Source organism: Ammospiza nelsoni, chromosome 6 (assembly GCF_027579445.1).
Source record: "Ammospiza nelsoni isolate bAmmNel1 chromosome 6, bAmmNel1.pri, whole genome shotgun sequence".
Classification (NCBI taxonomy): domain Eukaryota; kingdom Metazoa; phylum Chordata; class Aves; order Passeriformes; family Passerellidae; genus Ammospiza; species Ammospiza nelsoni.
Window position 1 is genome coordinate 12,749,801 of NC_080638.1, and position 16,564 is coordinate 12,766,364.

General features: G+C 37.7%; 1 protein-coding gene across 5 annotated transcripts in view; it reads left to right on the forward strand.

The window, feature by feature from the left end:
- The first annotated feature begins 1,589 nt into the window (after positions 1 to 1,589).
- The window catches only part of IRAG1 (inositol 1,4,5-triphosphate receptor associated 1), a 60,965-nt gene continuing 45,990 nt past the window's right edge, over positions 1,590 to 16,564 (forward strand). For 3 of the 5 annotated variants that reach the window (XR_009418661.1, XM_059474868.1, XM_059474872.1), the window contains exon 1: positions 1,590 to 1,644. The gene's annotated coding sequence lies outside the window, so the exon portion shown is untranslated. Of the gene's footprint in view, positions 1,645 to 4,867; positions 4,921 to 16,564 lie in introns of those variants that run through there. The other 2 variants (XM_059474869.1, XM_059474870.1) reach the window with 2 other exon arrangements.

Sequence of the window (16,564 nt, forward strand, 5' to 3'; positions counted from 1 at the left end):
GTCACAAGAGGCTATTTCAGAACTTGAGTTTGTGGGTAATGAAGTAGTAACTGAAAAAGATGAAAGGAGGTGTGTTAAAATGCCTTGTCAGAGTCAGTAATGGTGTCAAGTCCTGCATATGGACAAAGGATATGGATACCTGAAAAGGTACTGCAAAAACCGAGCTGCTCCTTTTACATGGGGAGCAAGCTTAAGCACTGATGTTACAGAAGTTTTTCAGAGCCTTGTTTCACTATGTTGATTTTTTTGGAACTAAAAATGTCGGAAGTGTAGAATAATGGACTTTTCTAGTGCCAGCTGAAACATGATGTGGCACAAAGCAGGTGCTCAGCTTCTAATTTTCTGTGCTTTGTTGCCATCAACTCATCTTTGCCCAGTTCTCCAAGCCAGTCCCCTATGGTGCTCTCAAAGTCAAATCATCAAATCCTTACTTTCCTTTGTCTGTTTTGTTTCTGCCTTACTGCTCTTATCAGCTACTGTCAAAAGGCAGTCCTTTAGTATTGTTCACTGCTTTCTCTTAAAACAGCCCTAATATATCCCTTCAAAACTTAAAACTTACTATCCAATAATTTTAAATGCAATCTGCTGCTGTTTGGGTTTTTGTTGTGGGTTGTTTTTTTTTTTTTTTTTTTTTTTTTTTTGGTGTGTGTGTGGTTTTTTTTTAAACATTACCCACCTTCTTTTCTCTTGTCTTTACTTCAGTTGTGAAGGATATTTGCAGAGGGTTTGGCTTTCTCACATTTAATAACTTCCCAGCACCTGGCATTAGAGAGCCCTCAGTTAGGATCTATGGATGTAATTGTAATACTAATAAGTAAATAGTCTAAAGTAGCTGAAGGACTGAAGTAAAATCTCTGTCAGTTTTAGAGCTGAGAGCTCTGAATCACATTCACATGATTGCTCTGTAGGTACCTGAATGTACTGTGGTAAAGGTTTTGGGTTTCTTTTCCCTCTTCAAGCCTCATTTGTAGCTACATTCTCTCATAGGATACAAGCAAATTCTGTGGACTTCATTGGGAATTATTTCTACTCTGGAAGTGGAGAGCAGAGCCCATGACTGGACTGAGGCCAGTGTTCTTTAAAAGTTCACATGCCTTCTATTTGCTCTCTAATTTAGACTCCTTCTGACCAAACAAAGGGAGGGGCAGAGGAATGAAAAATCATAGCTGTGTCAGTAAAAAATTCTAAGGGTTAACATAACATGATGTAAACTGTTTCATCTGTTCTTCTTACTTGCCCATTTAATCAGAAATGAGTAAGTAGAGCTTTTATGCACTGAACTTGAAGAATGCTAATGGGATGCCTGCATCATGTTGTACCCAGAGTACTTATGCCAGAATAGGAGAGCCTTTAATTCTGTAATTCTCTGAGGCAAGAAAAGCTTTCTGAAGAATTACTTTAAATTTAAACTCTCATTCTAATGTTAGGCAGCCTGTTGGATCTGAGTTAAAAATTGCTTCAGCTTTAGTTACTAGAGCCAGATGTAACATTGACCTTAAATGGTAAAAGCTCCCAAGAGTGAAAGAGAGGCTGGCCCGAGGGGAAAGAGAGGAATAACTGAAGTTTTAGGTAAGTAATCTCTGTAACCAGGAATAAGCTCTTTTTCAGCCTGAAACAGAACAGAACCGTTTTTCCTCCTTAAAGGTACAGTACCTTGTTCTTGTGATACTGAGGAGCTGCTTCTTTACTTCTTCTCCCCCACCCCTTCAAATTCTACCTCTTTGTCAGATTTTAGCTGCCTAAAAACTGAGTGTAGTCAATGCAACCTCGTTCTGCTTGCAAACTGTTTGGGACTATACAGGAATGAAAAAGGAAAAGCTGTGTTAATTATACTGAGACTTGAATAATAAAGGTATGTAGTCAGACATTCAAGGTAATCTGATTCCCAGATATTGTCATCTGTATTGTACTAACCAAGAGGGAGTCTTAGGAGCAATCCATGTTAGAGAGAAACAGATAAGTCACAGATTGCTCTTTTTCTTTTTATTATGGCTTTCCTTCCCTCATGCTTTTAACAGTGCTGGAGTGGTTCATGTTGGTGGATTATCTACTTGTCTGGAACTTATCTTTTAAAAAGGCATTTCCAGAGCCATGTCTTCATACAGTCTCTGTTTGAGTTTAGTCCTGTTAGATGTAAATTAATACCACAAAGTTGTATTTAATTGGAATGCTGTAAAGAGAAAAAGAAATATCTTTAAAGTGTTAAAACATGTTTCCTTTAGTACAAAAAATCTCATTATTTGCTTTTCCTGGTATTTTGGTTTTCAGTTTTATCTGTGCTATTTAGTAGCTATACTGCATTAAAGTGTATTTAATTTCCTTGATAAATTAAACCACATTTTTGTCTTACTGTTATGTATATCAAGGTCTTCTTTTGCTTTAGACAGCAGAATGTAAACAACATGAAAGAATGAGGTCAGTGCAAGGAAGTGATAACTGAAATTGGGGACTTATGTTTCTGTTACTAACATTACTAGCAACTTGTCTTAGTGAGTTGATTTTTCAAATCTGCATAGCATGGCTTCACCTGGTGAAAAATTCTCTGCAATCAGTAGTGAATTTCCATCTCTGCAGAGTGATTAGAGCATAGTTTTTAATTTCTGCCATACAGCGATTGGGTGAATTTAGAGTTCTGAGTGTGGACAGTGTTCTTGTGAGTGCTGACAGTTACTGCATTTATGTTTCATATGGTAGGTGTTGTGTACATTTTTGTGAAAGTTTTCTTCATGCAGATTCAGGAGGCTGTGAGAAATGAATCTTACTTGTTAAAGCATTTCAGATCTTATTACAAAACTTGTAATAGTTTTATTTTTCTCTGGACTGTCATTAGTGAACAGCTTAGTACATTTAAATTAAACTTCTAGCAGACCTTCATGTTTTACATCAACAGTAATACCGCAAATCAACAATTATACCACACTTGGAGCCTAATAATCTAATGATACAACTCACAGAAATCTAAGTTTATTAGAACAGTGGAAATTAAGAATCAGTCCAGTATATGAAATGCTGAATACTGAAGGTCCTCACTTATACAATGTTCTTGTATTTTGGGCCTCCAAAGACCTTGTTCTGATTTGTTGATCTTGCATGTGTTATTTTACTTGTGAAGTTTTATGTCACCCTTCAGCTTCTGCAAGGGTGTACAAGTTTAGACTGTATTCTAGAAGGTGTTTAAGTTTCCATGACTTATTTTTAACAATGTCTGAAGGTTGAGATAACTAATCAGTGTCTAACTCTTCCAAATCTGAACCAAGTATATATTTCTAATACATGATATGGCACTTCAACAACTATTATTCTTGTGTCACACAATTCTTTTATTTTGTAACTTAGAATATGTAATGAATTTACCTATGTGTAAATTTATCTTCCATAAAGATATTACGATGATAAAAGTAATCTAAATGTAAATTAAAATGTAAAATGTAATTTAATACATAAAGTACAATTTGATCATTTGTGTGCGGTGAACATTGTGTTAACATCAGCACTGATAAGTACCTAGGATTTTCATTGTATTTAACTTTTAGAAATCCATCTGCTTCACATTCTTCTGGATTAAGTTCTAAATTGTCTGTGAAACCTGTATGCCTCCCCGCCTCCTATCTTTTTATATGTCAGAGACAGTTTTAATGACTACTGTTCTATTTATCTAGGGCCAAAACATTGGAAACTAAGAATTATCTAGCAACCAGATTCATAACTCCAATGTTTAGCCCCAGCTGCTTCCATTCTCCTTTCAATCAGTCTGTTTCCTGATAGCTTTTAAGAATAGTTTGGTGTCAAATAACTTTTTAAAAAGTTATTTAGGACAGCGTACAGCAAGCTATAGGGAGTTGGACCTGGGAGAGACAGATATGAAAGCTTCTCCTTTCAAGGGTTGTATGTCTATGTTCCTCACATGGAGTTCTCCTTCCTCATCTATTTGCTGTTCTTAGACAAGTGTCTAAGTCCAGGAAAAAGAAGGATAAAATGGTTTGTGAGTGGAAGGGGAAAGAAAATCCTTGCTGTTTCAAGGTTTGTGGGCTATTTAAAGATCTGGGGGATTTGTGAGCAGAGATACATCTTTTTGTTGTCCTAACTTGCAGCCTTCCTGTAAAGTAAGCAGAAGAATTTCCTTGTGATGTGCTCTCTGCCTGTGCTCCCTTTGAAAAGTGGGTCAAAGAGATGTTTTGGATCTCAGTATCACTGACAGAAAGGAAATCTGAGTGGGTGATGGATCTCTGTAAGCTTCTAAACCAATGACTCAAGACGTGAATTACTGCTTATGTACAAGTGTAGAGCTGTTGTGGAGAGCTAAGACTGTGACTTATGGTAGTGCTTTAAATAATAACTCACTTTCCCTCCCTGGAAAGTAGATCCCAAGGATTCTGAAGAGGAGAGAGGGATTTGTTATTTAGAGTAAGTGGACTTGTAACCTCAGGTTTTGATGGAGAGCTTCAACTCTAATAGCATCCCTGGATTTAATTCTCTAATCTAAGTAGGTAGACGTAATGGATTTTTTGCTTTATATTTCTTTTCCTTTAGGTTAATTTCAGCGTGTCTATCATTAATTTTACAATCTTAAAAAACAATCTGAGAATTAAATTTTACTTAGGAATTGCAAAACCTATTAAATATCTAAAAGATTGAAACAAAACCAACAACAAAGATCACACACTCCCCTCCATTTCATAGCTGAAATCAAGAATGCCTTACCATGTGCTTTCACTTATCCTTAAAATGTGAGAAACACAAAACCTTTAGGTATCACAAGTAATCTGGAACCTGTAGTATTTTGGATATCTCTAGAGATCTGTGGATTTGGACAAGTAAGGCCTTTAGAGAATGATCTTTCCTGTGCTGACAGGGATTGCTGGGAGAGGATGAGAGGAGCAGGGAGGGAAGCATGCAAACCTGCCAGCTAACATATGTCAAGTGAGTATGTAAACCCGTAAGTCTTTTCCCCAACTGAAGCATATTCTGTTGTGTTTTGTTGTGATGCACATACATACTTTAGAGTCACTGTTGTCCCCTAATTTATGTGTGAATATGTCTGGTGATTGTCCAAAGAGAGCTGCAATCTCATGGCTATAAAATACAGCCCACTGGATTAGTTACTGGGATTTCTACAAAGAGCAAAGGAGTTGAAAAGTTGACCTAACAAACAGCAGTGGTGGGGAAAGCTTTTTATGTTGGAGCTGCGCACTCTTTTCTTACCCACTGTCACGTTTTGCATCCCAAAAATGAATGTGTGATAGAAATTCTGGGCTGCTGGGGCAAGTACAATAATTGCTTTGGGGTAGAGACTTGCCTTCTGAGTAAAATTATTGCTGTTTACATAATTCTGCAGAATGTTTTGTTAGGCTGAAGTTATACATGGGGAATTTGTCTCGGAGTCTTTGCTTTTGAAATCGTCAGCAAAGTTTCCATTGACTTCAGTGTTGCCAGAGGAGGGACTTAGTGAACACCACAAAGGTAAAGACTCTCTCAGGGCAATCTCAGTAGGAGAAGGTCTATTTTCATCAATCTTATTTTGGACTTAATTTGTACTAAAAAATTACAAAACCAGTAAAATGATAGCTTTTTCTGAAATTTTGGACAAGAAAAATCCTCTATTTCACTTTTAAATGTTCTTCCAGTTTCTCCAGTGTCTTTTAGAAGGTAGTAGAATATAGTAAGGTCTCACATATCAATTAATGTTTCCTGTTAAAACTTCCACACTTGTGCTGTAACTGCTGAAGAGAAAAATTAAAAATTAAGCTGAAGGAGAGCTTGTGGAGAGGAAGGGAAATAATTTGACAGTGTATGAAAATTGCTTCCCAATTTCAGCCGCTGAATTTCCCGTATTTTTATTTATAAATAACAAATGAAAGGCACTGATCTCTGGGCTCAGGAAAATAGAATTACATGACTGGGGCCTGGTTGCAGTGGAGGGTGGAGTTTGTCCCAGGGGGAGGTGCTAAATCAATCTGATGTTCTGCACATCACCTCAGACTGGAAAAGTCTTGGAAGCAGCCCTACATATTGTGCCATGTTCCCTTATGCCAGTGTAGTGGTGCCCATCCAGACTTCCCTGAGGGCTATTGCAGTTAAGAACTTATTTCTGTTTTCTGTAAGATAAAATTTTCAGCCTTGCTGCAAAAGCTCGTTTTAGTAACAGCAATAGTCAGTGGGGCAGACTGTTGAAACCAAAGCAGATTTATGAGAATTTCGAAGTATCTTAGGAACCTGAAGCAAGGTTAGGAGGGCTTGAAAAGGACTCAATGCATTAAGTAAACATATCTTTAAGGGACAGGGAGAAAGAATGTGTGGGATATAGTGTAAAACTCAGTTTTTATCTTTGTGTTGAGCTTTTGGGATCTGTTTGAAATGTCTTCTGCATAAAACACAGCATTAAAATGTCCCTTCCAAACCTCATATATTATGTGCTAATGGAATAGAGTCTCTGGAGTATTAACAACCTTGAACCCTTATAAGAAGCTCTTGATATTTCCTGTTGGATTCATTTTTTGTAGGACCTTGACATTTTCTGTTTAACAGATTGTTTTTCTTAGTAAAATGGCAGACATCAACCATCTCACTCTCTACAAAGCTGATGTATAATTGTAATGGAAGGGTGAATAATACCTAAAGATCCCCAAAGAAATCTGTCCTGTTGCTGTTTGGTATTTCTCTGTCTAGTAATGTGTTCAGAAATTACATTAAATACCAAGTGGTGGATTTTACTGATCACATTAGAATGAGGCTAAAATTAAGGACCCAGAGGAAAAATACAGCACACAAGAAAAATAGCCTGGGCTATCTTGGGAAGACTGTGGCCAGGAGGTTGAGAGAGGTGATCCTGCCCCTCTACTCAGCCACACCTGCAGTGCTGTGTCTGGTTCTGGGCTTCTCTGGACAAGAGAGACAAGGAGATACTGGATAGGATCCAGCAGAGGCCTCAAAGGGGATGTGAGGGGTCTGGAACATCTCTCCAGTGAGGAGAGGCTGCAGGAGCTGGGCCTGGTTAGCTGAGAGAAGGCTGAGAGGGATCTCATTAATGCTTATAAATATCTCAAAGGAGGGCTAAGAGCATGGTGCCAGTCACTTTTCAGTGGTGCCCAGGGACAGGATGAGGAGCAATGACCATAAACTAAAACACAGGGAGTTCCATCTCAACATGAGGAACTACTTCTTTACGTTGAGGGTGTCAGGGCACTGGGACAGGATGTCCAGGGGGATGGTGGAGTCTCTCTGGGTACATTCAAAACCCACCTGAATGCTTTCCTGTGTCACTGCTCCAGGTGACTCTGCTTTGGCAGGGAGGTTGGACTGGATGATCTCCAGAGGTCCCTCCCAGCTCTAATTATTCTGTGATTCTTATTATGAAAATGATGAGTTGTATTTCCTTAAACCATCTAGCAAGTCAGACTCTTGTAAATTGCTGTTCCCATTTGGATTGTGTGGAGCTTTACCCATGTACATGGCCTATGAGTCTGTCTCAGTGGACTTTGATCACTCCAGAGAATCTGGCTCCACTTAATATGAGGACAGTTTCTCTTTTTCTGTTGCTTAACAGGTAAAGATCAGAACTGATGGATATTTTTCCCTTCAGAGCAGGACTTGGTAAATTTCTTGTACAGCTTTTTACAAAATGAACAAAAATCCACCAGGTTTTCCACCTAATGTTATTCTTAGGTAGTAGTTGCTGATATGTTTTCTCAGAACAAAGTCTCTTAAACTCATGACAGAAACCTCACAAGTCACAATGTATCTTACACTCATCTGTCAGCTTATATGATTCAGAAGTTGTGAAGCTGGGAGGTTTTTTCTTCCTTTTGAAGGTGGGTACTGCACAATCATCCTGTGTACTTATCTTCTGAGCATCTGCTTGGAAAATAAAACAACGTGCCTTTTTGACATCCAAGAAAGTGCTATAAAAAGTCTGTTGCTATGTTTAAATGCCTACACTCAGTTGCTATAGCAATAAAAATATCAAAAATGATGTACAAATTGCCACAGTGCATTACTAGCCCTTTCCTGGACAGGGAGATTGTGGGACTGAGATTGTGACAGGGATGCTCAGTGTATTGGAGAGCAGGATTGCCCCATAGTTCCAGGTGCCCTATGGTGTCATCTGAGAGCAAAATGTGTCCCATGACAAATGTATCCCAAAATGTGTGAATCCCAAACTGGCTGGGTCAAATGGGACAGTTGGGTCCCTACTGAATTCAGTTGCTTCTTCATTACTTGTATGTTGAATATTTGGACCAAGTTCCCATTTCTCTGCAGGATAAACTGCTGAAAATGTTGACCTCTCTCTAAATTCTTTCAGTCCCATGAGAGCAAGTGTGAAAATCAGCTTACAGACTGCATCAGCCCATGTAGATTTTTCTCCCTGTAACATCCCAGTGGTGAAATGTCCTTGTTTCTTAGGCAGTTATGGGCACCCTGCTATGCAAAAGAAAAGAAATTAAATAGTAGCTAATGGAATCTTTAGCATCTCTCTGGGGCTCAAAGCCTTGAACATTCAGTTGCTTCTTGAAGAGAGCAGGAAATTCAACTTCCTTCATAAAACACAGCAAGCAGAGGAAGGCATGTTATTTTGGCAACTGTAAGTTTGGTTATGGAATTGAATTGTTTCCTCAGACATTTCTATGCCTCGTTCTCTTGTCTCCTGAGGAATGTTAGAGGAAAGTCTTGGAGAAATGGTAACCATGTTTGAAAGCAAGATAACTGGTTCTCTTTATTCCAATTAGCTTGAAGAATCCTCAAGGTTCAAATGAGATTGGCTCAAACTGCAGAACAGTGTACAGGTTAATTTGCATATGGTAATTCACAACAGTCAGGTAATTATTTCAAATATTTTCTTTAACATACTCTTAGAAGTCCATTTGAGAGGTCTGATATCAAGAGTGTATCAGTGGTAGAAATACATATGTTAAATTTTGGGTTCAGTTGTTATTGTTTAATGCTCTTTTTTCAAGAGTGTTATAAACATGTTTATGAAGTGATTCTTAGAGGCAATGATGATGCTCTGTACTTTGAAGGCCCACTTAAATTCTGCAGTACCTCTAAGTACATTTTGGGCTTTTTCATTTTTCTAAAAAAGACTGGATAAACTCCTGCCATGTACATGGATCACAGTTTTTCTCAAAATAAGGGCTGCAGTGTTGCATAGATAGTTGCACCCCTCTCATTTCTTCTAGCTTGTGTTTGCAATGTCACTACGGTATTTTTCTATAATGACTCTTGAGCATCTTTGGGATTTAATTGTAATGTTTCAGTTTTGGTTTTAAGTGTTGAAAAATGTGACAATTTGCAGCTTTACAGCTGCACAAACTCCAGTGAGTGTGGAAGCATGTCAACCTCTGTGGGGATTCTTTGTTTACTTTCCAGCTGTTCCACATGGAGTACTGGACAATAACCTGGGTTCATCCTTAAATGAGAAGGTCAACAGCACTGATTGTGGGTTTGGTTTGTTGATAGCTGCTTGGTTTTCAGGATTTTTTACAAATCTAATAGGGGAGTCCAAATGTTAGATCCATAAATATTTATTGATACTTGTTTATTGAAGTCCTGTGTAATTAAAATTCCAAAGGTTATCCTGTTATGTCAAGCTTGGGAGGTGCTTCTGTGGCTGCACACTGTTGTGTGCCTGTAAAACCAGCACATCTGCACTGCATTTACAGTATTGGAACTGTGACTGTTGAGAATATGTGGTCATGTATATAACCTAATTGGGGAAGGGGAGAGGACAACAGAGATGTGTGGAACTTAAAAACTATAGCCTTTATTTTTCATGACACTGTCAAATACTTGAGAACAAGAGACCTGATTTCTCTTAGATTTGTGTTTATAGCACCCTTACCACAGTTATGACATCAGTTTATTCTGTATTTCTAAGGTATTCTATATAGTCTCTGTTTCAGATACTGTACATCTGAACTTGCATCTGCCATGGAAATACAAACTCCTAATATCTGTTAATTCCTGCATCAGCTTAGCTTCAAACTCATCACCAGCTTATGGCAGTGCAGGAGGAAGAGGGAGACCTGAACACACAACATTAGCTGCATAAGCTTTTTTCTAGAGAAAAAGTATTACATGGCTCTTGTTTTAGAAGCACATTTCTCTTTATATGTTGTCCACTAACCTTCTTTAAGTGTTAGCTATGCATTTATTCTTTCCAAATCTATTTTTGGTATTGTTTTCCTTGGAGTAAAAATTATGCTTTTATTTTGGTGGTCAGCCAACTAACTTTCCTCCTTCTTCCCTGCCCTCCCTTCATTCCCTCCCAGCACCCTTTGAACTTGTCCGAGTTGTTGAATTTGGCAGGAGAGGATTGCAGAAGTATTAAACTCCTATAAGTGAAAATCAGTGGTGTGCTAAGAGAGGAGAGACCCAGCTTAGTGCTGCTAAGAGGAAAGGCTCCACTGTGAGCTGAAATTATCAGTCATTTTGTTTGATCTGCCAGCTGGCAACCTGGCATGTGTGAAGCTTAAAACCAGGCACAGCAAACGCTGTCTCTTGGCTCTCCAGACTGGTAGGAGACAAGGAGACATGTAAGCTTGCTGTGAGGGAGATAAGACACAAAATCATCAAAATAAAATACCCGAAGAACAGGTTTTTATAGCTCAGCTGCTTAGAAACAACCCATTTTTTAATGTAGGGAGACATAGGTTACTAAATTGTCTGTTTGTGCACTGCTATCTTTATTTTGGAAAAAATTCATAAATGTCTGTGAAACAGATTGTGAAAGCTGCAGGCTGATAACTCCTGTGATTTCACACCAAGTTCTAATAGTTGGTGGCAGTCCATATGTTTGTCTGCTTTCCAAAGTGGTGCAGAGCACTGTTAGTTTGTAACAGACACCCTCATCTATTTTGCAGATTTTTCCATCGAGGCCTAAAAGGAAAAGGTCTGAGGTTTCTGCAGGCTTTGGGAACAGGCTATAGACTCTGCTCAGCCTGCTCTTTAGGCATGTCACTCAGGTTCATGGGAATGTTGTTATGGACAGGTTCTTCCCATGGCAAGTAAATGTCAACCATCCGGGTAGAGGCAGCCATTCTAATTAGGCTTTCCTTATGCAACAGATGTTTTGAAGCTCAGCCAGGGAGAATAAAGTAATACCCAGAGACAGCAGCCCTTATCTGCTTTCTGGTCATTTAAAGAAGGCAGTTGGGGCTCAGGAATCTGTTCCCTGAAAACTTCCTTGCATTTGAAGTGGTTTTTCCACCAATTATGTCCTTTTGTGCATGTTCAAAGTCACGAGGCAAGCTCTAAGGCTGATGGAACTCCCGGAGTTCCACATCATAAATGTTGCTCACTTGGACTCACTACTTTAGGTGCCCTTTAAATCACTTGTCATAGGTTTAGGGGTCTATTTAGTTTTTTAATATATAGAAAAATACCGGTCTCTTTCCCTAAAGACTATTCAGAGTATGAAGATATTTGGTTTATGGATAAGGAGTGGTTTTGTTCTTCTCATTTTTTTAAAATAACATTGGGAAAACCAGCAACACTAAATGAATGCTCTCAACATGAGATAAGGGATCCTGTTAAAGAACTCCCGTTCTGTCTTCCTTCAGCTCACTTCAGAAGTTTGTGGAGATCCTTTTTGTTGAAGTAAACTTCAGTGAACAATGGCAGAATGAGATCTCATTTGCTCTTAAGCAAACTGACTGCAGACTTTGTTTCTGTTCCTCACTGATTTGTTAGTCTGTGATTATTTGAAAGAAATTAACCTGTGGTAGCATCCTGTTTTCTTTCTTTGCCTGATCATCTGCTTGGAAGAAGTTCTTCATTTGGCTTGACCAAACTAAAAATCCCACCCTTTTCTAGCTAGTATTGAATTTGTTTCTCTATATTTAAAACAGGAAGCTCCTGCTTACAGCATTCCAGCTATCAGCCTGCTGAATATTCATTATCCTTTTTTCACCTGTGCTGCAAGGCATTATGCTGACCATGAGAATTCCAGACCTTTAATTCCTCTGATAGGTAATAAGCTTTCTGCTTGCATTTTAAATTTTACTTCTGTAGTTTGAAACAGTTGGGCTAATTTCTTGATTGTGGGTCTCATCCAGTGCAGTGAGTAAGGAGCCCTGTACACATGAGAGTTGCACAGGTCAGTTGTTATTCTGACAATTTTCAACATATTTCAATTTTTTTTTCTTGTTTAACATATACATTACCCACTTGCTGTTTTTAAAAATAAAATGCTGCTTTATGAACAATTTCAATTAAACTGGTCAGTAAAAATTAAGGCTGGGGTCATAGATGAGAAGATATGAAACCCTAAAAAAATGTTCCTAGAATATAAAAATCATTGTTGGATTGCCTAACTAATATCCAAAAAGATATACTTTTATTTATATATCAAGCATTATTCCACTGAAGTGAATGCTCCACCTGTTGATAAAACTCAGGATGTAAGTGTGCTTTCCTGGTGCCTGGAAGTGCAAAGTGCTTCGGGTATGTGACAAAAGAGATTTAGTTTAGCAGTGCAAGAAATAAGACAACTATTTTTAGGTAACACAAAGAATTTTACTACAGTGAATTTAATCATTGGGACATAGCCTGAAGCAGTATTTATTCCACAGTGCCAACATCTGAGAAACAATTCAGGTGAAGAAGCAAGACTAGTGACCACTTTCACTTCATTGGAGTGATCATTTCTTCTTCACAGTAGTAAATCTTTGCTCTATTGGCAAGTGTTATTGGCAAGTGCTGAGATATTACATTCACAGTATTTTGAATGCTCTGAGGTTCTTAAAATGAAAAAAAAATCAGCTTTCCCAAAATATTTGTAGGACATAGTGAAAAATGTGTTGTTATACAGTGAAGACCCAAATCCCTTGAAGAGGTCAGGACTCAACTGTTGTATCCCGGACTTTCTTAAGCACAGTTCCGTTATTTTCTGCTGTGTTTGTGCTATGGAATAATGATTTAAGTGGGTGAAATTTAATGTTCTAGTCAGCTAATAAGATTAAATAATGTACCACTGCAAAGAATATTCAGCATGTTTTCAATATTCTGACCTTCCTCAGGAATATTAACCCATCAGAGTAAGGGCTGCAGCTGGGCAACTTTGTGAGAGTAACTGAACAAGTAACTGCTGCCTGTCTTTGCAGAGCAACCTGACTAGAAATCTTGTGTGATTTATAAATGCCTGACTTTTGGGTTGCTGTAGTTGAAGAAATAAAAATGAAGATGGAGTATGAGCCTAATGAGGGAACTAAATAAAATTCCATTACTCCACCTTGCTTAAAAAATGAAGAAAATTAAACTTTTAATGCCAAAAGCACTGATATAGTGTAATTGGTAACTCTATAGTTGAATATTTAATGAAGCTCTGCAGTCTGTTCATTGAAGGAACTGATTGTAATTCAAACAGTCTCTGTGATTCAAATTTGCTTTTTGCTTCACCTCACTTCAAAAGTACACTTAACACATTTAGAATTGAAGTGGATTTTTTCTGAGTGTGATAGAAAAGTGTGGTGCCATTCACACAGGTTGGCAAATTGTTATGGTAAGTACTGTAGTTGCCCTGTTTTTTAATCTTCGAAATTCCATTGTTTCTTCAAAAAATTGTTTCTGATTTAACTTGATAATGAGAATTTTAGAAAAAAAAAATCATAGCTGGCTCTGACTTTAAATTTGAATGTTTCCTTTAACAAAATTACATAAATGGCATGTTCAGTTAGTAACTTTATCCTCTTTGTTCTGTAAAAATATACTTTTTTGTTTTCAACAACCTTAAAAGCGCAACACTTGGAGGGAACACTTAGAAGATGAATTTGTAGGTTGTCTTTAAGTGCCATGGAAATTCAAATAAACATTATTCTAACTAAGAAACACAACAACAAAAAAGTTTGTGTTGGAAAAAATATTTACATGCCTTAGAAACCTGTTCAACACAATTTTATATCCTGTTATTTGCAGAGATCAAACCATATCATTGGTATTTATATTTAGATAGATTTAAATTTTTTTTTTTGCATAGGCATAGACATTATATATTTTGTTTGTTAGGCTAGCTTGGCAATTGTTACCTGTTTCTAGTCAGTTGTTGGATATAAAGAAGAAATGAAGGGAAGATGTGAAAAAAGATGAGTGGAACACATTAAATATTTCTAGAAAACCTTATAAACTTTAGTTCTAAGTTCTGGCTTTCTATTTCTCTCTTATTTCTTTTGATCTGTGAAGAAAAATATTGGGAAGATGATTTCCTAATTACTACAGCCTAGAATTTGGATACAACATTAATAAAGGGATTTAAGATTTTAGTTCTTAAGAATATAAATTCTTAGCCACTATAATTAAGAGAAGGATAGAAACTCTCTCTTTAGCTTACTATTCTTTCCACTGCCCCAAGAAAATTTTATGGAAGATAATCTGAAGTAAGTCACTTCAGGAAAGACTATTGTACAAAAATGATTATTTTTGACCTAACAAAGCTTATCTTGCTGGGCTTCTCTGTAGTCATCTGAGAAGCAAAATGTTCCTGCAGAATGTAATTCAGAGAGCCTAAATTAAATTCCTGATTTTAGGACAGGAAGTTAAGTTGATTCAAAAAGAAGAAAAAAAACCAACAAACCAACCCAAACCAATCTAACAGAAAAATTCAGGAGACAAATAGCCTTAGGCTAAAGTGAGTGCTCATGGCGGTTCCCTTTATACATATTCTCATGCCTGTCAGTATGTTGAAGGCAAGTGGTATTATCAATAATGCAGTAGTGAAGATGATGAACAGAATGAAATGGGTCTAGGCTCTTCTCTTGATCCTTCCCCACAAGGAACATCAACTTTGCTGTTATTGGTTTTGGTAGGAACACTTGAAAGAGTAGATCAGCATTTAGCAACTGTATCCAGCCGTATCCCCCCTGATGAATCTTTGAATGGAAACAGCAATTTCAGCTGACAAGTAAAAGCAGATATCTTCATTGTCTGTGAGACAATTGCTTCCTCAGCTTATCAAGTTTTAATTTTTTAATATCAACTCTAATAACTATAATAGGAGTAATGCAAAGGTAGTGTTCAGTTTTACTGAATTGATAAAGAGACACAAGCAAACTAGATAAAGTTTCATAAGGTTTAGCAAATCACAATACCGAAGGCAAAACTGAGCTTGAGAGCTTCAAGGGGAAGAGGGATGCTGAGGTGAGAATTTGGCTTTTGGGTGTTGGAAGAACTGTTTATGTTCCTTTACTTACCTCTACTCCCAGGATTTGATATTAGGGAGCTTTCTCTGCTTAGTCCTGTCCTGCAAGCCTTACAAAGGCAGGACAAGGTGTGACCTGCCAAGTTGAAGGCATAATTGTGTTGCAGCAAAAGAGCACAGGGAAAAGCTTCCGGTTTAGAGGCACACAAAATGTACAGTTTGTCTCTTCAAAGTAGAGAGTGGAAGCTTTGATTGTGCTTTGTGGAAAAAAAAAAGTAGGTTTCTCACAAAATTTTCTAGACAAGAATTAAATGTAGTTTGTTTTGATCTTGGGCATCTATGATGGAGTATCTAGCCATAGTGAATGAAAACTTGGAATGATATATATTATCTCTTTGTTAAAGCAACCTTATTGTGGAATTTGTTATAGATTGAGTTTTCTGGTGCACAAGGGAAATAATACTTAGAGTGTGAAATAACTTTTAGAATTGTAACATCATGTGGCCTTTTTCAAGTTTTTAATATCTCAGGGGGGAAGGCCATCCACTGTATCTTAGACAAATCCTCTATTTTTGTATTAAAACCTGATGTTTATACTGGCTGAACTAGTAAGAAATATTAGAGGAAGAGAAGAGGTATTTCAAGCCTCTATCCCAGAAAATGGATTTATTCCTACTGCTGTATATTCTGTAAGAGAAAACCAGTGGGAAGTGCAAGAGCATCTGAAAACATCTCCCCAGTTTGTACCATTGATTTGAGTTGAGATTATTCTCATGTTTTTTCTGACTCAGACACGTGTGAGGCTTTGGACCAGGAGTGCAGGCAGCATTGTACAGCTGAAGATGTGACGGGGAGAGGTGTCATCTCAAAATAAGACATTTTTGCAGTGAGAACAATCATTCACTGGTACAACCAACCCAGAGGTGTGGTAGTGTCCCCATTGCTGGAGGTTTTCAAAAGGCAGAGAGGATGCTCAATAATCTCATCCAGGCTCCTTTTCCCACAATGGATTGGGCAGGTCAATCTTTCAAGGTCCCTTCCAACCTGGGCTGTTCTGGGATTCAGTGATAATAAGTACAAAAAAGATGGACAACAGCAATAATGCTTTGTAATTGAGAGCTGTGTAAACCTTCACACCAGTCTCAGCTTCTGATTTTCTGGTAGTTTCTGTATTGATTTGCACCTATGTCTTCTATTAAAAGGCACTGAAGACAAATGGGATTTTCTTTACAGAGTCATAAAATGGGGGATGTCCTTTAGTGTGTGTGTAAGCAAATATGCCTGTGTGTGTAAGAGTGCAAATTTTGGGAAGTGCTGGTTTACTGTCATTTCTCCTGTGAAATTCAATTCTTTCTCTATGGTACATCTTAAAGAACTGAAAACACTTTCAGTGACCTGCCACCCAAATAGCCTCTTAAAAACATCTGAAGATTGCTC